General features: G+C 46.2%; 2 long non-coding RNA genes across 3 annotated transcripts in view; one reads left to right on the top strand and one right to left on the bottom strand.

The window, feature by feature from the left end:
• The window catches only part of LOC140387266 (uncharacterized), a 35831-nt gene extending 19415 nt beyond the window's left edge, over nucleotides 1-16416 (bottom strand). For both annotated transcript variants that reach the window (XR_011933814.1, XR_011933815.1), the window contains exon 1: nucleotides 16219-16416. This is a non-coding gene — a long non-coding RNA (uncharacterized lncRNA). The remainder of the gene's footprint in view (nucleotides 1-16218) is intronic.
• Nucleotides 16417-16704: 288 nt separating this feature from the next.
• LOC140387267 (uncharacterized) lies at nucleotides 16705-24401 on the top strand. Its single transcript, XR_011933816.1, has 3 exons — nucleotides 16705-17133; nucleotides 19075-19264; nucleotides 23669-24401. It is a non-coding gene; the product is annotated as an uncharacterized lncRNA (long non-coding RNA).
• Nucleotides 24402-24436: the final 35 nt, after the last annotated feature.

The following is a 24436-nucleotide window of genomic DNA, read 5'->3' on the forward strand; positions in this document are numbered from 1 at the left end:
CCCCGTTGGGGCTCTTAAAAGAGCCCGAAGGTCCGTTTGAGCTGGAGCCACCGAAACGTGCGGCTTAGCTGGTCATCGCCGCAACCGGAAGTCAAAAGGCAGCTTTTATATCTATAGATTTGCATTCCCATGCCTTTGTGGCTAATAGAGCCAAGAAGATCTTTAAAATAACCTTTAATGCCGTAGGTGAATCTACCCTTAAATCCTGATCTTCTAAGTTTTCTTCAAATCCCCTTGCCAGAAGCCTGGTCTTTGCCTTATAAGTTCCATCCAGAAGAAACTTTTCCATGCAAATCCATCCGTAACATAGAGCTGTGTCCCCTATCCGGTACTTCTGTGTGTACCCCAAATTCACTCCAACTATGCAATTCTTGCTGTTTAGCTTCTTTGATAACTTTTTCATCTAATTTATTTGAAGCCACCAAAATCTCATGTGCGTGTGGGCTTCTACTCCTATTAGTATTCGTAGTCTTACTCATGTTCCGAGATCTTGATAAACTACGTCCCCTCTCCTGCCTGGTATCTCGTTCTGTACTGCTACTGCTTGATCTTTTCCTTCTGTTGTGGGATATCCTTTCAATGGTTCTCGACCTTTTCCTGCGGACCTGTTCACTATCCGATGTTCTATCTGAACTGGCACTGCATTTTTGAACTTTGTTTTCCCAATCCATTGTCTTGACTCCTTCCCCTGAATGCTGTACATTCAACCAATGTTTCTACTTTCCAGTGCCGTCCCTGCTCTACTAATAACAGTTGCAACTGTTATTAGTAGAGCAGGGACGGCACTGGAAAGTAGAAACATTGGTTGAATGTACAGCATTCAGGGGAAGGAGTCAAGACAATGAAGTTGCATCCTTCCATTGACTAGACCCTTCAGGCAAGTATGTCACTTTTGTACCAACTTTTGGCAGTTGCCCTTTCAGAAAAATGGCCTGTTCTAATTCATCGGAAGTGTTGTGTCTATATCAGTTAATTGGTCCTCATAGTTCTGTAACACATGCGTACCACATGTGTCTGCTCTGTCTAAATTTGAAAATTTGTAATCTGTACCCATTATCCTTGATGAATGTACCCTAACAGTTTGATTACCATGTTGCAAAATAATTGTTTTGCCATCTATGCCTATGATCTTCCCTGGGCCTTTCCATTCATTAGAATTGTCTCTCGTGTAATATACCATGCCTCCTTGCTGAAAAACGGCATCTGATGGCCGTACGTTATGTCTTAAAGCTCTGCGAATTCTTTCAGAGACTTCCGTTTCCAAAAAAGCTTTTCATAGAACATACATACAGTGCAGAAGGAGGCCATTCGGCCCATCGAGTCTGCACCGACCCACATTAATCCCTCACTTCCACCTTATCCCCGCAACCCAATAACCCCTCCCAACCCTTATGGACACTACGGGTAATTTAGCATGGCCAATCCACCTAACCTGCACGTCTTTGGACTGTGGGAGGAAACCGGAGCACCCGGAGGAAACCCACGCGGACACGGGGAGAACGTGCAAACTCCGCACAGACAGTGACCCAGCGGGGAATCGAACCTGGGACCCTGGCGCTGTGAAGCCACAGTGCTAATCACTTGTGCTACCGTGCCTTTTCTACTGCTATGTAATGCATGTAAATGTTCAGCAAAACCAGAGCTAATTGTAGTCCCCTCCCAAGCTGGAGGCTGGTCATCCAAAATGGATGGCATTTTAGGATTTCTACCAAACACTAATTGATAAGGACTATAGCCCCCAACCATCTGCAATAAATTCTTTGCATGTACTGCCCATGCTCAAGCTGAATTTAGCTGGCAATTTGGTAGATCTGCCAAAATTTTCCGAAGCATGTCATCGATGACAGCATGATTTCTTTCACAGCCGTATTCATAACTCTGATATTCATGTTTTCACACATATCCCTAAACTCATCATTAGCAAATTCTCCCCCATTGTCCGTAAGGAATTTTGCCGGTGGACCCATTCCTGTCCCTATCCATTTTTCCACGATTTGATCCAGAATTACTATCTTTTCTTTACTGCGTACAATCGTTGATTGACTAAATCTGGTTGCTAAATCTACAAAATGCAAAATAAATATATTATTTGCTTTATACCAGACCTTAAGGTCCATGGCCACAATGTCGTTAAAATCCCTGGTCAAAGGTAGGGTTACTATCGGTCATGCTGGTGTCCTTCTGTACTTCCTACAAACTTCACAGCGGTCACTAACCTGTTCTATCAGTTTAGTATAGTCGTCATCCCTTACCCCTGCATCCTTTAATAAAATTTTCAGCCTCCGAGGAGACGGATGTGCAAATTGCCTCTGCAGTTTTAATACCACAAGCTTTTTATCAGCTAAAGTCCCATTTTCAACTACCATTAACACATCCTTAACCACTCTACTTGAAATATTATTTGTCAGTAATGGAATACAATAGTGTCCCGACTGTGTAAATTGTAAGTCCACCGTCTTTCCAAAAACTGTTGCCTTATCCTGTTCCATATCCAGTTTCATGTGTGCTTTCTTCATCGACGGTCTGCTCATAAGCAAAGGTATCTCTCTTGATACAACATCTGTGTTAATGAAATGATTCACTCCGGCAATATTGCAAGGGATCACCACTCTTTTCAGCGACTTCAGAGTATTATCATCCCCAAACCTGAAACTTGTGGAACTTTCAAATTCCTTAACCTGGTTACGATTTTCAGCATTCAAAGAGTCCAGGTAACATTTTAACCAGTCAATTCCACACACAGTAGATGTGCAGCCACTGTCCAAGACAGCACAGTTGAAGGATTCTGCAACCAATACCCTCAAACCGGCGTAAAACTGCTTGTCAATAGGACAATGCCTTCTTTCTGTTCACTATCTTTTTCCTCTTCTGACTCTTCTGTGTCATGTGTCGCTTCAAACACTCTATCATAATGTTTTGGACAGTTGAAAGCATAATGGTATTGAGAGTCACATCGATTTATCATGCCCCGTGCATTTCTGGGGTTCATCTTCCTATTGTAGGTTCTAACTGGGTTTCTGTCTTCATAATTTCCTTGTCTCGGTCTCCTTCTATAGTCTTGAGCCTTGTTCGTAACCATACGATTTCGCCATCCTGTTAGTAGTGTATCTTCCATATTCTGCCTTATTGTAGGCTGACCTATTTCGGTCATCAGAGCCATCAGAATCGAATGTTTTCCCAGAACCTTTTGTAAAGCTTTTGGCATCTGTTCAAATAAGGTATCCTTATCAGTAAACTGAACTCCTGTCAAAACCAGGAGCCTATCCATGTTGCTCACTCTAGCACAGTCAAGTAATTTAAAGGCCAACACAGACTGTGGAAATTCCACGTTGTGTTTCTGCAGCCTTTTATATAGTCTGCCAAATTCCATTATATAGTCTTCCATGGAGATATTCTCCATTTTACGGAACTTATCAAAATCCGACCATGCTTCATACGCACTTAACGAGTCATCTTTCTTATAAATCTTATCCATATAATGTAATAAAGTCTCCAGACCTTCTTCTGAGTCTAACTCTTCCAATTCCAGCTCAGAAAGCACTTTGTTTCAGATTTTTACTGCCATATGGTAGAGAAAGAGCCAATGCCATACCTTGTTTTCTCTTTCCCAAAGCAGTTACCTTAGTCCACATAACTACTGCACTTCTCCATTGGTCGAACGATTCCCTTTCAGAAAATAAGGGAGGATAGTCATATCCAGCCATCTTTATCCTCGGTTCAACCATATATCCCCTTTTTTTTATTTTCTCACTCACTCCTTGGTTTGATCTGGAAAAGTTGTATCTTTCAACCCTTCACATTTACACAGCAACCATCCTCTGTTACCAATTGTTAGACGTTTTAGTTGCTGTGATATGAAGAGTCTAAAGTTCCATTCCTTTTTCACAAACACACATTTATTTCATTCCAATAGCCTTTGCACAAAACTCTAACTATACATCACCTGACAGAGGCCACCTAAAGCCCCTTTACATATCAGTGTCAATTAATGGAAACTTAACATAAATGAGACAACTAATTGCAATGTCTCTTAACCCATTACTTAACATTCGTTGTTTGGGGTGGTGGGAGGATGGGATCGTTGTAGTTAATAAGGGGATTGACATTGTATCCGTTACCGTTTACTGTTTGTTGGTGGGGTGTAAATTCTGAAGAAAATGTGAAAATGGAGAATAAAAGTATTTATATTTTTAAAATCCTTCCATATCCGGGATCAACCTCGTGAATCTTCTCTGAACTGCCTCCAATGCCAGCGTATGTTTCCTCAGATAAAGGAACCAAAACTGTTCTCTGTATTCCAGATGTGATCTATCTCATGCCTTGTATAGTTTTAGCAAGTCTTCCTTATTTTTATACTCCGTTCCCTTTGAAATAAAGGCCAATATTCCATTTGCCATTAAACTCTACCTCAGTAGAAAGAATTGCTGGAATACCTGCTCCCAGGCCTTTGTCAATGGTGAGTCTGCCACCAAGGAAATAGTTACTTGCCTTGATTCTCCATTCCTCGCAGTGGGAAAATGCATTCAGAATAAAACATCAAATCAATAAAATGTATTCAAGCCCATTAGGCCTGCCTTACCAGTTTTTTGAGTAATAGCATTCTTGAAAGATTATTTTGATTGCTGGCTGTACCAAAGCTGCTTAGGAATATGCAAGAGATGCTTCAACATGCAAGACCAATCATGTACTGGTGGAGCCATGCAGGGGCAGCACGGTAGCCTTGTGGATAGCACAATTGCTTCACAGCTCCAGGGTCCCAGGTTCGATTCTGGCTTGGGTCACTGTCTGTGCGGAGTCTGCACATCCTCCCCGTGTGCGTGGGTTTCCTCTGGGTGCTCCGGTTTCCTCCCACAGTCCAAAGATGTGCGGGTTAGGTGGATTGGCCATGATAAATTGCCCTTAGTGTCCAAAGTTGCCCTTAGTGTTGGGTGGGGTTGCTGGGTTGTGGGGATAGGGTGGCGGTGTTGGCCTTGGGTGGGGTGCTCTTTCCAGGAGCCGGTGCAGACTCGATGGGCTGAATGGCCTCCTTCTGCACTGTAAATTCTATATATTTTTTTTAATGATCATTTTCAGAACATGCCTGCTAGTTTTCATAATCTCCCTCTGCCCCAAACCATATTTCTTCCCCATCTCCTCCATCCTCGCAAACCGGCCCCCCAGAAACAGATTCTTTAATACCCCAACTCTTCTCTCCTCCCATCTCTGAAAACTCCCATCCCACCTCCCTGCCTCAAACCTATGTTTCCCCCAAATCGGCATTTCCCTTGACCCTGCCCATAACTTAAACTGCTGGTGCAACTGCCTCCAGATCTTCAACGCCACCACCGGACTCCAAGAATATTTTCCCGGGGCCATCAGTAGCAGCACTGTTGCCAACGTCCTCAACTCCGACCCCCTACACAGACTCTCCTTCATTCTTACCCACTGGGAGTCCCGCCCTCTGACTTAGCTCCTCACATTTTCAGCATTCGCCGCAATACAGTAAATTCGGGCGACCCAAAACCCCTGACTGCTGTCCTCTCTACAAAAGCACCTTCCTAATCCTAGCCACCTTCGCCCTCCCCCCACTTCCCTCACCCCTCCAAATAAACGTGGAAATCATCCTCTCCACCTCCTTAAAAAACACCTTTGGCAAAAAGATCGTTAGGCTCTGAAAAATAAACAAAAACCGCGGCAACACATTCATCTTATTTGGCTGTACCCGACCCGCCAACGACAACAGAAGTCCATCCCACCTTGCCAAGTCCACCTTCACCCTCCCCACCAAACTATTTAGATTATACCTACAGAGGCCCCCCCCCCCCCAATACCATGCCACCTGCACCCCCCAAGTATTTAAAGTGGGTTGCTGCCCTATGGAACGGCAGCACCCCCACCCCCGATCGGGACACCATAAAATATTTGCGTTTGTCCAAATTTTGTCCCGAAAAGGACCTAAACACGCGGAGTAGCTCCAGCATACCTCCCATTGATGCACTCGGTTCCGACACATACAGTAACAAATCATCTGCGTATAACGATGCCCTATGTTTCTCCCCCCCTCCCCCCCCCCACCCCCGCACTATCCCCCTCCACAGCCTGAACTCCTCAACGCGATGGTCAAAGGCTCAATTGCAAGCGCAAACAGGGGGGACATAGGACATCCCTGCGTGGTCCCTCGGTGCAGAGCAAAATACCCCAAACTCATATTATTCATGTCATCGGCTCCCTGTATAGAAACTGTATCCACTCCACAAATCGCGGCCCAATCCCCAAATCGCTCTAAAACCGCCATCAAATATCCCCATTCTACCTGGTCAAACGCCTTCTCGGCGTCCAGCATCACCATCACCTCTGTCTGTCTCCCCTCCGCCGGTGCCATAACTACATTTGGTAGCCTCCTAATATTAGAAAAAGCCGACTCCCTTTCACAAACCCTGTCGGATCTTCCCCTATCACCTTTGGGAGGCACTCCTCCAACCTACCCGCCAACATCTTCGATTCCACATTCAAGAGTGATATGGGTCTATACGACCCACACCCTGTTGGATCCTTATACCTCTTTAGCAACAAGGAGATCAATGCCTGCCCCAAAATCTGTGGCAACATCTCATTCCCTGTCGCTTCCTCAAACATCCCCACCATTAGCGGCGCCAACTATCCCTAAATTTCTTGTAATACTCCACTGGGAACCTATCTGGCCCTGCCACCTTCCCCGATTGCATCCTCCCAATTGCCTCCTTTACGTCCTGTTCCCCCACTGACCTCTCTAGTATGGCCCTGTCTTCCTCCTACAGCCTCAGATACTCCAATCCGCACCCCCTGATCCGCCCCCGGTGGCTCCAACCTATACAAATGTTCATAAAACCGGAAACCCATTCGACCCTGCTACCTTCACTGATGCATCCTCCTAATCACTTCCTTTATCTCCTGTTCCCCTATCGTCCCATCCAATGTGGCCCTATCCTCCTCCCCCAACCTCGGGTATTCCAAACCATCCAGGAATTCCTGTTTCCCCCTATCCTCCCCCAATGACTCCAACCTGTACAACCTCTCAAAAAACTCCTCAAACACCTTATTGATCTGGTCTTGGGCCACCACCAACTTCCCTGTCCTATACCGCACCTGAACAATATCCCTTGCCACCGCCTCCCTCCGAAGTTGGCCTGCCAGCATGCGTCCTTTCTTCTCCCCATACTCGTAGACTGCTCCCCTTGCCCGCCTCAATTGGCGCACCACCTTCCTGGTGGACAGCCAATCAAAGCATGCCTGAAACTCCTTCCTCTTTTCTAAAAGTGATGGATCCACATCCTCTGCATACCTCCTGTCTACCTCCAACATCTCGTTTATCAACCTTTTCCCTCTACCCTCTCCTCGTCTACCTTTGCCTTAAACAATATCACCTCCACCCTCACCACCGCCTTCAAAGCATCCCATACTACCACCTGCAAAACCTCCCCCGTACAATTAAACCGCACGTATTCCTCAATTACTTTCCCAACCTTATCACAAAACCTCAGTCCACCAAAAACCCCACATCCAATCTCTGCACTGCCCCCTTCTCCAACACCATGTCCACATAATGTGGCGCATGATCCGATATCGCAATTGCCGAATAATCCGATATTGCAATTGCCGAATAATCCGACCCCTTGACCCTGGCCAACAGCGCTTTCCCCACCACAAAAAAATCTATCCGTGAATCGATCTTATGAACCGAAGAGATCAACGAGTACTCCTGCTCCCCCGGATGCAAAAACCTCCAAGGGTCTACTCCTCCCCTTTCCTTCATAAGTCCAGTCAACGCCTTCTCTCCCCCACGGTTGGGCAAGCGACCGCGGTCGCGACCGGTCCAGCTTTGGTTCCTGCACCAAGTTCCAGTCTCCACCCATTATCAACTCATGTGAATCCAAGTCGGGGATGGTCCCACACACCTTCTTTACAAACCCTACAACATCTCCTTTGGGCCATACATGCTTACCAGCGCCACCAGCCTCCCCTCCAATGCCCCTGTCACTACCACATACCTACCTCCCTGATCCGCCAGCACTTTTCCCATTTGGAACCGCATTCATTTACTAACTAGGACCGCTACTCCCCGTGCCCTGCCATCAAAACCCCCAACCCTAACAAACCTGGGCCTTCCTAAGCCTCACCTGATCTTTCACCCTCAAGTGAGTCTCCTGCAGCATCGCCACATCAGCCTTCAAATTCTTCAGGTGCGCGCAAGCACCCTCGGCCTCTCCACTGGGCCTCCCAACCTCCTCACGTTCCACGAAATTACCCTAACAGGGGGCCTCTCCTCTCCCCCCCCCTCCCTTCCTATCCACCATCACCATAACACCGGGCCCTGGCCTCTGACCCTGACCCACCCCAATCCATTGGGGTTTTTTTCTGATTGTATTTTATTACAAACATGTATCAAAACAGGTTACAGCAAACAAACACTTCCTGATGCACGATCAATTACATAAAGACGAGAGTAGGATGTAATCAAGGCTTTATTACACTGCGATGTGTGGCCTCCTACAGCAGCTGACGAAATGGCTGCTGTGCTGGGAGCACACATATTTATACTCCGCCTACTGGGCAGAACCAGAAGCAGGGATCTACCCCCGTACCAGTGGTACAGGGCCCTTACCGTAAAGCACCCATATCAACATCCTATATATACAATATATACATCAGTGGTGACTACCACATTCACCCCGTTAAAAAAATGAGTCCGGCGGGGGTGGTGGAGAACTATAGATAGAAAGTTGTGTTTTAAAAGTACAGATAATATTACAAATTCAGGCGGTCCGGTGCCTTGATCTGTCGTTGAGAGCGCCGCAGTGCTAGTGGCGACTCCGGAGGCAGCTTGGTCTTCGGTGACTCCGGGAGCGTGTCAAAATCCTCTTCATCCCCAGGTGTGAGCAAGGGGAGGACGGATTGTCCCGGAGCGGGGTCTGCGGGGGGGTGGAACCAGCTGGTGCCAGGTCTCTGAGGGAGACTGTGTCTTGGCGGCCGTCGGGGTATGCTACGTAGGCGTACTGCGGGTTGGTGTGAAGTAGCTGTAACCTCTCAACCAACGGGTCCGCCTTGTGGAGTCGAACGTGTCTACGGAGAACGGGTCCTGGAGCTGCCAGTCATGTCGGGAGCAAAACTCCGGAGGTGGACTTCTAGGGAAGGCAAAGAGACGTTTATGGGGGATTTCATTCGTCGCGGTGCACCTCCTGCCAGCGGGAGGCCGTGAGATTTCTGGACCGTAGGGCCAGCTGGACAGCCCTCCAGACCGTCCCATTCTCCCTCTCCACCTGCCCATTTCCCCTGGGGTTGTAGCTGGTCATCCTGCTCGAGCAGGTACTGGCGCAGCTCATCGCCCATGAATGAGGATCCCCGGTCGCTGTGGACGTAGGCGGGGAAGCCGAACAGAGCGTAGATGGTGTTGAGGGCTTTGATGATGGTGGCAGATGTCATGTCGGGGCATGGGACGGCAAAGGGGAATCGGGAATATTCATCGACCACACTGAGAAGGTACGTGTTGCGGTCGGTGGAGGGGAGGGGCCCTTTGAAGTCCACGCTGAGGCGTTCAAAGGGGCGGGTGGCCTTCACCAGGTACGCACGGTCTGGCCGGTAGAAGTGCGGTTTACACTCCACGCAGACCTGGCAGTCTCTGGTGATCACCCTGACTTCCTCCATGGAGTAGGGCAGGTTGCGGGCCTTGATGAATTGGTAAAAACGTGTGACCCCTGGGTGACAGAGGTTGTCGTGCAGGGTCTGGAGTCGGTCCACTTGTGTGGGCTGGCACATGTACCTCGGGATAAGGCATCGGGGGGCTCGTTGAGCTTACCAGGGCAATACAAAATCTCGTAATTGTAGGTGGAGAGCTCGATCCTCCACCTCAAGATTTTATCATTTTTGATCTTGCCCCACTGTGTGTTATTAAACATGAAGGCAACCGACCGTTGGTCAGTGAGGAGAGTGAATCTCCTGCCGGCCAGGTAATGCCTCCAATGCCGCACAGCTTCAAAGATGGCCTGGGACTCTTTTTCGACGGAGGAGAGCCAAATTTCAGAGGCATGGAGGATGCGGGAAAAGAATGCCACGTGCCTGCTTGCCTGGTTGAGGGTGGCGGCCAGAGGCGACGTCTGATGCATCACTCTCGACTTGGAAGGGGAGCGTCTTGTCGACCGTGATGTCAGCCTTGATACGGTTAAAGGCCTGGTGAGCCTCGGCCGTCAGAGGAAAAACAGTGGATTGAATGAGTGGGAGGGCCTTGTCCGCATAGTTTGGGACCCACTGGGCGTAATACGAAGAGAACCCCAGGCAACGTTTGACGGCCTTGGGGCAGGGGGGGGAGGGGGAGTTCCATGAGGGGGCACATGTGATTGGGGTCGGGCCCCAGAACTCCGTTCTGGACCACACAGCCGAGGATGGCTAAGCGGTTCATGCTGAACACGCACTTCTCCTTGTTATACATGAGGTTGAGGAGAGTGGCTGTGTGGAGAAATTTGGCAAGGTTGGCGTCATGGTCTTGCTGATCGTGGCCGCAGATGGTGACATTGTCCAGGTATGGGAAAGTGGCCCACAGCCCGTACCGGTCAACCATTCGGTCCATCTCCCGTTGGAAGACCGAAGACCGTTGGTGACGCCGAAGGGAACCTTAAGAAAGTGGTAACGGCGGCCGTCTACCTCGAACGCAGTGTATGGGCAGTCCACCTTGCGGATGGGGAGCTGGTGGTAGGCAGATTTCAGGTCTACTGTCGAAAAGACCCAGTACTGTGCAATCTGATTGACCATATCAGATATGCATGGGAGGGGGTACGCGTCGAGCTGCATGTACCGATTGATGGTCTGACTGTAGTCAACGACCATCCTGTTTTTCTCCCCAGTTTTGACCACTACCACTTGGGCTCTCCAGGGGCTGTTGCTGGCCTCGATGATGCCTTCCCGAAGCAGCCGCTTGACTTCAGACCTGATGAATGTCCTGTCCTGTGCGCTGTACTGTCTGCTCCTGGTGGCGACGGGTTTGCAATCCGGAGTGAGGTTTGCAAAAAGGGAAGGCGGGTTGACCTTAAGTGTCGCGAGGCCGCGCACAGTAAGCGGTGGTAGGGGCCCGCCGAACTTCAGGGTTAGGCTCTGGAGGTTGCACTGGAGGTCCAGGCCAAGTAGCAAGGCAGCAAGAGGTTGGGGAGGACGTAGAGGCGGAAGCCGCTGAACTCCACGCCCTGGACAGTGAGAGTGACGATGCAGTACCCCCGGATCGTCACGGAGTGGGACCCGGAGGCCAGGGAGATTCTCTGGTTAATGGGGTGTACCGCGAGGGAGCAGCGCCTTACGTTATCGGGGTGAATGAACCTCTCAGTGCTCCCAGAGTCCAGCAGGCAGAAGATCTCGTGCCCGATGACCTTCACTTTAGTTGAAGCAGTCGCAAGATTGTGTGGTCGAGACTGGTCAATCGTGACTGAGGCGAGACGCAGCTGGTCGTTGGCGGTTGCAGGCGATGAGCGGCCGGATGAGGTGCGGTACGGGCATGGGGCCTGAGTCGGGTAAAATGGCGGCGCCCACGGGCCGCACATGTCGTGGGGGAAGTAAGATGGCGGCGCCAGTTGGTCCTGGGAGGAACAAGATGGCGGCGCCCACGGACCACACGTGTTGCGAGTCGGGCAAGATGGTGGCATCCATTGGCCGCACGTGGTCCTAGGAGGGGAAGATGGCGGCGCCCACTGGCTGCACCTGGGGGGTGCCGGGACAATAGCGGCGATTGAGCGGGCCTGGCACACTGCAGTGAAATATCCCTTCTTGCCACAGGCCTTGCAAAGGGCGCTCCGCGCCGGGCAGTGCTGTTGGGGGTGTTTTGACTGCCCACAGAAGTAGCATTTGGGCCCCCCGGGGTTGGTTGGCTGCCGCACGGCACAGGCGTGGGATTGGCTGAGGGCAGTCACTGATGGGGTCCACGATGGGGCAGACGTCTGCGGAGTCCACGATGCACAGGGGGGGTGGGCCGCGCGGTCGGGGGCATAGGCCTGAATGTTGTGTGATGCGACCCTAAGTGAAAGCACTAGTTTTTTGGTCGCCATGATGTCAAGCGTGGCCTCCTCTAAGAGGCGCTGGCGGATGTAGTCAGACCCTATGCCCGTAACAAATGCGTCTCTCATTAGCAAATTTGAGTGTTCTGTGGTCGAAATGGCCTGACAGTCACAGTCTCTAACAAGGGGGAGCAGGGCGCACCAGAAATCTTCCACCGACTCACTGGGAAGTTGACGCCACGTGGAGAGGAGGTGTCTGGCATAGAGTGTGTTAGTCCGCTGAGCGTAGTTTTCCTTCAGTAGCGCCATGGCCTCTGCGTAGGTCGGCGCGTCCTGGACAAGTGGAAAGACGTTGGAGCTCAGGCGCATGTAAAGGATCTGGAGCTTCTGTGCTTCTGGAATTTCATCTGGTGCAGACCCGATATACGCTTCAAAACAGGCTAGCCAATGTTCAAAGTCCTTTTTGGCGTTGTCTGCTTGCGGATGCAGCTTGATGCGATCTGGCTTGTTGCGGAGGTCCATCTTCTGAAAAACTCAGTGTAATAAATTGATGCACGATCAATCACACAAAGACGAGAGTAGGATGTACAATATATACATCAGTGCTGACTACCACACTTCCCAACAATCAACGATACAGTCGTTCCCCTTTTTCACCCTCCCCCTCCACCCACCCCCCGCGACGAACAGCTCCTCAAACATGGTCACAAACATCCCGCACCTTTTCTCAAACCCCACTGCAGAGCACCTTAAGTCATACTTATCTTCTCTAACCGCAGGAAGTCGTACAGGTCACCCAACCAAGCCGCTACCCCCGTGGCGATGCCAACCGCCACTCCAGCAAAATTTGCCGCCGTGCAATCGGAGAGGCGAAGGCCACGACATCGGCCTTCCTCCTCTCCATGAGCTCCGGCTTCTCTGAAACCCCAAATATCGGCATCAAAGATTCCAGCTCCACCTCCTCCTCCACTATCCTGGCTACGACCTCGAACACTCCCACTCAGAATCTTCACAATTTTTTGCAACCTCAAAACATGTGTGCGTTATTTGCTGGCCCCCGCCCACACCTCTCACACTCACCTTGATCCATGGTTAACATCGAACCCCACCCCACCTCTTCCCAGAATCCACTTCCACTTGAAAAGGCCTCATCCAGTATCGATCCCCTCCCCCCCCCCACCTTTTCACACCTCCTCGGCCCATCGGAACCTGCTCACTAGGCTCCAATGTCTGCAGCCCCTCCCTCCACCAGACCGTTCACTAGCCGACTCAAGATTGCTAGTGAGGGGGGCCCTGCTCAGGCACCCCTTCCCTCCCGCCCAGTTTCAGAAAAACAAACAAACATACACATTCTTCACTTCTTCCCCAAGCCTTCCGTCTTCACAAACGCCTCGGCTGCCTCCACTGTCTCAAAATAGAAGTCTCTGGAGTTGTCGGTCATTCTCAACTTCGCTGGATACACCAAACCGCACAATGTACAATGCCGTCTTCACTCGGCTGAAAACCGCTCACCTCCTTGCCAGTTCCACCGTCAATTCCTGGTAAATGCGAACACCAGCACCAGGCCATTGCACCTTCCGCTTTTGCTTCGCCCTGTTCAAGACCTTCTCCTTTGTGTCATACCTGTGAAAACAGATGATTACTGCCCTTGGCGGCTCATTCAACTTCACTTTGGGCCTCAGAGACCGATGAGCCAGGTCCAGTTCATACTAAGAGGGTTCCTCTCCCTCCCCCATCAATTCCGCCAAGATCGTGGCAAAGTACTCCATCGGCCTTGGACCCTGCACCCCCTTGGGCAGGCCTACAATCCTCAAATGATGCCGCCTCGATAGGTTTTCCCAAGTCTTGCAACTTTGCTCACAGCCCCTTGTTGGCCTCGACCACCCTCTGCAGCTCATCCCCCATTGAGATGAGCAGATCACTGTGCTGTGACATGCCCTCCTCCACTCCCTTCATCTTGTAGCCCGACTCCCGCACCTCAGTCGATGCCGTCGCCACAGCCACCCTCACCGGGGCAATTGCCTCCTCCACCAACGCCTTCAATGCCACTGCCATCTCCTTTCTCAGCACCTCCATATGCTTCGCAAACTTCTTCTCCAACTCCAAGTACATCACCTCAGTCATTTTCTCTGCCATAAGCAGTGCAGCCCCACCCAGCAACCCAGCCTCCACCATCTGGCCAGCTCCCGGGCTGGCCCTTTCACTCGACAGTGAACCCTCACTCCCTCCTTTCTTCACGGCTGTTTTCCTCTGACTTTTTGACATTCATAAGTTTCCAAGGTTCAAGTTTCACTATGCGACTTGAGCACAAAAATAAAGACTGACACTCAGAGCTGTACTGAGGGAATATGTGTTTCAGATGAAACTTTAAACTGAGGCCCCATCTGGCTGCTTGAGTTTATGTAAAATATTTCAAAGAAGAGCAGGGGAGTTATTGCCATGTCCTGGCTAATATTTAACCCTCAAACAAATAATAAAAACAGATTGTGGGTATTATCATGATGCTTTTGTAATTTTGGAAACACGCAGCTGCTGTGTTTCCTACATTACAACGGTGACCATATTTCAAAAGTAAATCATTGTTTGTAAAGTACTTTCAGAAGTCCCATGATCTGGAAAAGCACATCTATTATTGCATGTCTTTCATTTTTTTTCTTTTATTTCCGGTGTGACTGGCAATTTATGCCATTGTAGGAAAGGAATAGACTTTTCAGCCATAAGCAAAAGTGTGTTTGTCATAAAATATTTGGAAACAATAAAGAACACGTTTATTTCCATTTCACATATTTGAGACTGCTTTGCAGTCGTGGTGCATTTGGTGTAGGTATGCAGTGAAACATAACAGCCTATTTGCACTCAAATAAAGCGATAAATGATCATCGGATTTAATGATATTGGTTCATGGATAAATGGTGGCGAGGACATTGGAAGAAACCCCTTCCTCTCCTTCAAGCAGTGCCGTTGGATATTTTACATGCCAAACTTATAGATAATTTAATATATCTGAAAAGTTGTATCCAACAATACAGCATTTCGTTGGTACAGCACTGAAGTGAGACTTGAAGCCACAGCCTTTTGAATTTTTTAATAATATATTTTGAGATGTTTGTCATTACTAGGTTTTTAATATAAGTCATTGCGAATGATTATCCTTTACCAGCTCAATGGTTGTGCAGATTTGTATTTCTTAATTTTAGCTTTGAATGTCAGTATGTATATATCTGCAACAGTAAATTTCGCACGAAGATTATTAAAGACATTTTGAGTTATAATGGACGTAACTTAGAACTTTGGAATCGTAGAATTGAATTGATGCTGTGAAGTTACATTGTCAAATACGCTCTGAGCAGTTGCATGTTAGGAAAAAACCCCAAAGTACACGCTCTTTGCATCCAATTGCACGGGCGGGCAAGTGCACAAAATGCGATCATCACATGACGGTGGTCTGTCCACTCGGGGAAAGTACAAAGTAAATTTGCTTATTAAAGTCATCGTAGCGTCTGCAGGGATTCCAGTGAAAAAGATCAGAAATCGCTTATGTGATTCAGTCATTAAAGATCAAGGAAGAGATTATCGCATTTAATTTTGTTTTAAAAAGTTAATTTTTTTTGTTGGTCAGCGGCAACACGTGATCGTCTTTGATTACATCACATCATACTGTACGTCCGCGAGTCACAAGGGCGAGACATGGAAACAGCTGATCGCCCCCATGAGGTCACCGGGTTCGCAGCGCTCAGCTGTGGGGGGCGGACACCGCTGACGTACATGAAGGGGGCGGTCGCCGCTGACGTACCTGAAGGGACGGGCACCGCTGACGCAGGTCTTTCTGATGAGTCATTGAATTGTCGGCCTCGCCCAAACCCCGCCTCCCTCCAACCCGTGACAGCCCCTCAAAACGCCTCCTTTTCTTTTGGAGGTTGCAGTTCTGATTGGCTAGGGAAGCTGTCAGTCATCGTGCTCCTTTGACATGCAAGGTTTTGTCATCCCCGACTATCCATGTTATTTTTAAAATAAGGTTAATTTCAGATAAAGTAGAATTTCTAATTCCCATAATTGGAAATTGATTCACCTTTGGATGATCATTAGAATAAACACACCAAAAAAAGGACTGTAATGAGATGGGACGCTCAAGATGTAGAAACAACGCAACCTTTCATGGTAAAACGATCCTGAACATTCCTCGACAGACTCCCGTTTTCATCAATTCCAACGAATTAACCCGACAAACCTCTAAAATCGCCATTCACAAAATGCTAAGTCATGCAGGCGCAGTCCGTTGTGGGAACTGTACTTTGGTCACGCGCGATGCGTCCTCTCGCCGTTAAACCGTTGGTCCCGGAACGACAGGTCCCACAAAGCAGCGCGCGGGAGTTGGCCTGGCTGGGGGAGGCCGCTGGCAGCACGAGGACCGCGACCCCATTGGTCTCTGCCGCAGTCAATCATTGTGCGTCACAGAAAGCCGGCCACTGTTTTAACCGCGCCCGCCCCTTCCTCGGGCAGGCTGGCAGGAATGAAGTAAAGGCGGGGCCGCCCGAGCCGGTATCCTCCTCCTAATTGGGTGGCCGGCGGCGGACCGCCCCGCCCCACCGCCCTCCCCTCGCGCGCAGCGAGTGGTCAGGGCCGCCCGTCAATCAGCGGGAGGCGCCCGTGACGTGACGGCCGCAACTGTCAAGTGAAGTTGAGCGGGGAAGCTCGGTCGGTCAGTCAGTGAGTTTGTTCGCCGGCGCGGTGAGGAGACTGATTTGTAACTGGGGAGGGAAAAGTACTGAGTCACTAAGCCGGGGCGGGCATCGTCCTCTGACTTGAACGAGAAGGGAACGATGCCGAGCTCCGCTGAGCGGATGATGATGATGGGGTGCCGGCTTGTCATTGACGGAATCATCCGAGGCAGCTGGCTCCGCCGGGACGGACCGAGAGACTTTCACGGCTAGTTTGTCCACACTTCTGTCGCCTTGGAGGAGGGTGGCGATGCGAATCTGCGCAAGTTCCTGAAGTTTAAAAAAAAAACTTGCCAGAGAGAGAGAGATTCTAGACTACTCCCTTTTAAAATAAAAAAAGAGGCATGGAAAAAAATAAATCCAATGTCTTAACTTATCCCCCCCCCCCCGCCGAGTGGAGAGAGAGATCGACTGCGTTTGATGAAGTAAGATTTCGCTTTGGGGGTATTTTATTGCGCGTCTGCAACGTTCTCCTTTTTAGCGGAAGAAGCTTATTTATTCCGCGTCAAGGAAGGGGATTTGTTTTAAATATCTTTTAAAATGCGTGGAAGATGTGCGTGGAGGTCAGGAAAGTTCTAGAAGTGCAGCAGAATATTAGGTGGGGTGGGGTGGGTGGAGAGGAAGAGTGATTTGCCTTTTTTTTAAAACTGATTTGAATTGACTTTTTTTTTTGGGGGGGGGTTGGTGGTGGAGGGGAGATGGAGAGTGATCTCCACCTGGCCTGACCCAGACCAGTTCTGGGTGAATCTTTTTTTTTTTCGTTTCCATATGGAGCAGGACGGGGATGAATGTGAACCAAGTGAGAAAATGTTTCCCCGGAGGCTATCGGGCCAGTATCGGAGCAGCAGGCAGACACGAACGCATCTTTTTTTTTACCCAGCCCTTAAAACATTTTTTGGGGGGAGGTCGAGTTGGGTTGTTTGCATTTATCTTGGTGCTTACGCAACACTGCAGTCGAGTTTTTTGCCTTTTACTTTGCAACTGCAGGATGCAGTCTAGCTCCAATGTCATTGGTCTTGCGTTCGTTAAAATGGCCCTCTCGCCCCCCCCCCCCCCCTCCCTTTTCTCTTTAATGTAAGAATTTCAACAACTTGGCCTGCCTGTGGTGAAAGTATTCCAAAGTTCCCCATCCCTAATAATTTCATTTTCTTCCTGGGGGGGGGGGGGGGGGGGGATTTCCCCTGGAGCCGAGGGTGGACTGGTGAACCAAAAAAAAAATCTCTGCGGAAAAAAAAAGTGAGACGAGTAATGCGGTTTACTGTAAATCCTGAACATTTATTCTGGAGCTTGTTATGTTCGGTATTTCTCACCGGGGGTTGTACCAGTAACCAATCGATGCGTTTTTTTATGTGGGTGCGGGACCCTGGGGTTTGTGCAATTTACTGCGAATCTTGGTGTGTCAGAAAGGAACCTACTGGGAATTATATTTTTTTGGCCGATACTGCATTTCTCACAATGACTAAGTGTGTAATGGAGCTGTTTTTGTGAGCAGGACATTGGGTGTTACCAAATTGCGTGTTACCAGACTGACCTAATCTTGGGGTTCAGATGCTGATCGGCGAATAACCTTTTAGTTTCCCCCTTGGACAGTCGATACTATCCCCAACTTATATTTAAAATGCGATCTGTTGAAATACATTTTAATAGGCACTGAATCAAGTAGGGATATTGTATTGTTCCAATAATTGCGGTTTGGATCTATTTGCACTTGTGCATCTTTACAGAAATGCTAATGTGTTATGCAAGAAGAGTTTTTAAATACTTTTGCCGGGACAGCAGATGTTGTCTCCTTCCTCTTTTCCCCCCACCCCACCCCAGACTTTGTTTCCTGTCAAGTCACTGGATGAAAGTCTCGGATTTGGCCTATTGCTGAATCATGCATTAAAGCCAAGGTGGAGGGCGGTACTGAAGTTTGTATCACAGTTCAGACAAATAGGGGCCGGCAGACGGATCGGAATTTATGCCATATGTAAGAGGCATCTCAGGAATTCACAGCATCAGGAGTTGACTGAGTATAAGCCAGTACTGGAAGACATGCCTGTGCAGTTTCCATAGCTACAGTACCTTCTGGGTTCTTTTCTGGTAAGTCTATCTTGGGAGGGTGTGGCCGGTCTACTGAGTAGTTCCATATAAAAAAGAAAAATCTTTTTTTTAAAATGGAAAATGTCTTGTATCTGATTATTTTCAGTAAACCTTTTACTTCCAAGTTTTTAACTGAAACTATGGAGAACTGCCTTAAATATATTATAAAGCCAATAATGTTAACTGTTTTAAGTGATCCTAGTGCTAAAGAGGCTTCATAAAATATTTCAATTACTGTGCAGGTTATCCAGGGAGATAAACAACGTTTTTTTTTCCTTTTATAGGAAGGTTGAGTTCCATTAATTACTCTGGCTATCCTACAGCCGTTCTTCACTGGCTAGTTTTATGTCACTGTCAAACAGCTAAAGCTGCCAGTTGAAGAACTGTTGAGGTTGGCTATTTGCGACAGGACACTGAGGAAGATGAGAATGTGCGGCTTGTGTGGACCAGATGGGAATTAACTTCTAGTCTTGTGTGAGTAAGCATTGATTACTTGGTCTGGAAGAAACATGATTTTGTTGTACAGCACACTCTAATTGGCATGATACATATATTTGTGTAGTTCTTGATAATATTGTATAAATGCACATTTGTAACTCCCTTGTAGGTTGGGTGGGGCTCCGAGTGTTCTTTTGCAATTCTTAATTATGTGTTTTATACATTTTTTAAAATTCCCATGGACTGAAAGTTTGCTATGCTACTTTGTTACGGTTGCATTAGAATGGACTTTTATCGCCATGTGAATTTTGCAGGACTTTCAAAGTACTTCGTTTGAACAGAATTCCTTCATTAGTCAAATTCCTTTGTGCTGACATGTACTCCACAGCAGCTTATGTTAAACCTGAGTTGTACTGAATAACAAAATACAATTAAAATACATATTTGGTTCTGTGTGTATGCATTTGAGTTTTTAGGTTGTTGGTCCAGCGTATTTTGCCACTCATAACCAGTACTTTATAATTGTTCTCAGAAAACAGTGCAGTTATTCATATCTACAGATCAGCAGTCAAATGGTTAGGCCCCTTTCTGATTTTTGTTTTCCTTGTTTTTGGGCCTGTGGTTTTGAGGCAGGGAGAACTAATCCACCATATCATTAAAATGAAACCATTATTGGTTTTATTTTTAAAGAATAAATAATCACTGTCTTCTGGAAATACAACAAGTAGCCCTGTATCCTATTTTGTGCAGCTGCCTCTCTTTCCCTTTCTATACTGCCTTTAATGTAGGGGAATGTCCCAAGATGCTTTGCAGAAGTGTAATCAAACAAATATTTACTCCAGATCAAAGGAAAGACAACTGTTTTGTGGAAACATTTGCTCTATATTAAATGTACTCTAGATGTATGGCTAAAATTCAATTTCATCAGAATAAAGTTGTTTTGAAGACTGACATTTCAAGATGGGAAATTTAACCTTTCTTTGGTCAGAAGACAAGTGTTATGAGCCTTGTAGAGACCTATAACTTTTTCAGAGACATTTAAATTCCCTTCTTAATGCTTTAATGCAACCGAAAATCTCCTCCATGGTTGTACTTCTATCCTTTAAATCGACACTTCTTCTGGATTCAGGCCAAAGTGATCTTAACTCCCAAGGGCTTGTTTCCCTTATCTTTTTCTAGCCAGGCAACTTCTAATCCCTGAAATGTTTTTTACAGTTAGGTTTACCCTTGAGATTCCTCCTAGCCTAAACGAGGCAAATTCTCCAGTCTCATTTAAATCCTCATGAACTTGGCCTCTTAGTGCAAACTATCACCAGCGTTCTTGCATCTCTCAAATAGTTGGGATGCAAAGGCCGTTTTTGTTCCCTGACATTCTTAACAACTTCCTTTGGATTTTGGAGATGAGTAGTTTATTCACCATTAGCACAGATGCTTTAGTCATTGTTTACAGGTGCGAATACCTTGGACCTTCTCTCTTTAAAAACAACCTACAACCAATTTAATCCCCAAGCCACACAGGCTTGCTGACAACAGAATTCAGAACAGGTCACATGACTTTGATTCCTCCATTTTATACTAAATTAAAGATGGTCTCTAAACATAACAATCTTTTAAAACCATGCATTTGTAACACATGAATGGACTGGAACAGGATTGAAATTAATTGCTCTTTATGTTAAGTCGCTGGGTAACAAAATTCTTGCAAAGCCTTTTACAGGTTGTTTGTAGAAATAACTAACCATGAAGCTAGTGTGGCTGTATGAAATATTTAAAGTATTTTTAAAAACTTGAAAGATATTACAGTAAAACTGCATGTAAGGGCATTATTGACATAATTCTGACTTGAAGAAAGATCAGTAGCAAAATACTAGTGGATTTATTTCAGTCGATGAGTAGCTACCAGTAGTATTTTAGGCATTCCCCCAACTTGAACTGGCATTTAAAAAAATGTTGTTTTAGCAGGTGTTTCTCAAAATGCAGAATACTTGCCATTGAAAGTGAAAACCACCTAGCAAAGCCTTGTCTATGAAATATAAATAAAGCCCTTAAACCAAAATCATGACCAACATGGCTAGAGGTGTGAAAAGGTGCCCCTGTTCTTCATAAAGCATATATTTTAAGTATTATGTGATTCTATGACGATTGACTGAACTCTCCTGTTGAAGTTTGACACCCTCTTTAAAGTTAGAATCTAAAAGCATTTTTTCTAGACAGTTGTAAAAAAACTTCAGTACGAATGCAGTCCATTTAATTATACTTGTCATATAATCTAGATTGGATTTTATTTTAAAGAAATTTGCAGACAAACAATTGGCCTTTGGCTTCCCAATAATAGAGTTAACTCACTTGAGTCTCACCCTGATAGTTCAAGATCTATATCTGAATTGGTGCCAATATCGGATCCAACAGCCATACTATTCTCAGCCTACACTTGGAGAATTTTTCTTTGCAACAAGTACATTAATTGATGAATTTGGAAGTCTTTACTTTTTATTATAGGGGTTGTAAAAATCAAAACCTCCTGAATTTGTTGAAACTTGTATCAGTTATCACAAAGGTTTTTTTTGTCTTTTCTTTTACTAAAAGAGCAAGCATCAATTCTGGGGAAAAAAAGTTTAATGCAAGCCTCTTATTTGCTTGCCCTACAATGTTGTCTAATTAATTACCCTTGGGATGTCTCAAATGTATTGATAACTGGAGTATGGGTTTTCTTGTTTAAAAATTAACTATCGGTTACCATCAGGTCACCATCAGTTCTTTTCCAAGAGGAAAGAGAACCCGCCTAGTAATCCTTTCCAGGTGTATATACCCATGCATATTTGGTATTTTCCTTGTAAATTTCTCTACACCTTCTAGTATCGTGTCATGCTTTTTTTTTTAAGAACCTGGTTACAACTGCACTTGATATACAAGAGCTGCCTAACCAAGGTTTGTTACAGGTTTAGCATAACTTACCTAATTTTTAATTTTGCTCCCCTAGAAATAAAGCTTGATTTTCTTGTTTTTGATGGCCTCGCTAACCTGGGCTGGAATTTTTAGTGATTCGCACATTTGTACTCTGATTCATTTGTTCCTCTACCTACTTGCACCTTTTTCAAGTAACAATGTTGTTCTTCCTACCAAAAGATACTAGCTCACATTTATCTATATTGGACTTAATTTTCCATTCTACAAATGTATTACTGTCTACTGTAATTTGTTGCAGCCCCCCTCAGTATTGACTGTTCTCCCAATTTGGTGTCATTCTCAAATTTAAAATTGTAATTTTGATTCCAAACATCTGTTGTCAGCCGAGGTCCCAAAGCTGTTTGTGTAACACCACTTCCCAACTTCTGCCAGTCTTTACTCCCTTCCTTTGCTTGTCTGAAGCCAGCTAGGACTGTACTCTGCCACTTAATCTCTTGCTCCATCTTCTCTGACCTTCTTAATTGGCCTATAATGGGCCAATTTATCGAAGGCTCTTTCAAAATCCAGATAAATTTAATCTACTGCATTATAGTTGTCTACTCTTTGTTACCTCTTCAAAAAAATTTGATACGGTTAGCCTAGTTCTTCTATTCTTCCCTTAAGTAGGGTTTCCATCAGTTCTGCTGACAAGTCTATAATTTCTTGGGCATGTTCTGTCCCCTTTCTTAAATATAGGAATTACATTAGAGTTTCACCAGGCCTTTTGCTCTTCACTTTATATAAATCCACTCAAAGCAGTGGTTTTGTCCTCATTGGAGTTTGATTTAGCAGTGGTTTTGTCCTCATTGGAGTTTGATTTAGTTTGTTCAATACATCTATCTCATTCTTTAGCTCATCATTTGATTGTGTCTACCTCATTTATTCCCCTGGTAAAGTGAAATAATTTTATATTTCAGCCAGTATAATGTCTATCCCTTAATGGTTCTTTTTCCACCCCATTCTATTTTAATAGCTGTGCCTTTTAAAAATAAAAAAATAAGTTTCTTGCGTTAATTTCACTGTTCTCCTTACCTGATTTAAAAAAAACTTTAATCCAGATCTCTTTGCATTTCATCTTTTCATTCTCTCCATGCATTCCTCTGCTGTTTACATACTTCATGGTGGAATTCTCTAGTCTCGTCTTGTGGCGGGACTTGTGAGAAAGAAAAATTTGCTATTCCAGCCAAAGCTCCCAACATTCAGTGGCACCAAAAAATCCCAGCTGCAAACGAGGATGGAAATAATTTTGGCCAATGTGTTCTACCTTCCTAATCTCTTTCTAATCTTTGTCTTCTCTCTTTCCATATTCCTCCACTGCTTACATAATGTATGCTTTCTTCCTAAGCTTCAATTTTCCCTTGTGTTTATATTTAGTCATGGAGTCATTAGTGTTTAGTTTGATCATTCCTTTTTAGTGCTTTTCCAGCGCTCGCAGAAACATTTAAAATGGTGTTCGTTGTTCAGTGTTACTATTGCCCATTTTATTTCCCCAAGTTTAGAATCATGGAACCCCCTACAGCACAGAAGGAGGCCATTCGGCACATCAAGTCTGCACCGATCCTCTGAAAGAGCACCTTACCTAGGCCCACCCTATCCCTGTAACCCCACCTAATCTACACATCCTTGGACTGTGGGAGGAAACCGCAGCACCCGGAGGAAACCCACACAGACACTGGGAGAACGTGCAAATTCCATACAATCACCTAAGGCTGGAATTGAACCCGGATTCTTAGTGCTGTGAGGCAACAGTGCAAACCACTCTGCTGCCCCCTTTTCTCTAATCTTTTAACTCGGTTTTTATCATACTTCAGTCCTTCTCTATTTTTATTGTAAAACATTTTATTATGGTCACATCACCTGAGATATTCTGCTACTTTTACTTCTCTTAATTCATTCCCCATTACCAGATCAAATAGAAAGTCTTGCCTTGTTATACATTTTACATGTTGAGTTAGAAAGGAGTCATGTATCTACTGTAGGAAGTCCCATTTCCTTGGCCCTTTTTACCTCTTCTGTTCAATTAAAATTGGGCTCTTGAAATTCCCATGATTATTCTTTTTTTTTCCCCACTCATTCCTTAATTTGCATATTTTTTTTCTCCACCCTCTTGGGTGGTCAGTAACCTATTAATGTGATTGGAAATGTTTTACATTCATTATTCGGTGGTCTGTAATCTATTAATGAATGTCCGGCAATGCACAAAGATATTTGACTGTTTAAAATTAAAATGAGCTGTAAATTTATTGTTACCTGTTATTCACA

The sequence above is a fragment of the Scyliorhinus torazame genome, chromosome 12 (genome assembly GCF_047496885.1).
Source record: "Scyliorhinus torazame isolate Kashiwa2021f chromosome 12, sScyTor2.1, whole genome shotgun sequence".
NCBI classification, from domain to species: domain Eukaryota; kingdom Metazoa; phylum Chordata; class Chondrichthyes; order Carcharhiniformes; family Scyliorhinidae; genus Scyliorhinus; species Scyliorhinus torazame.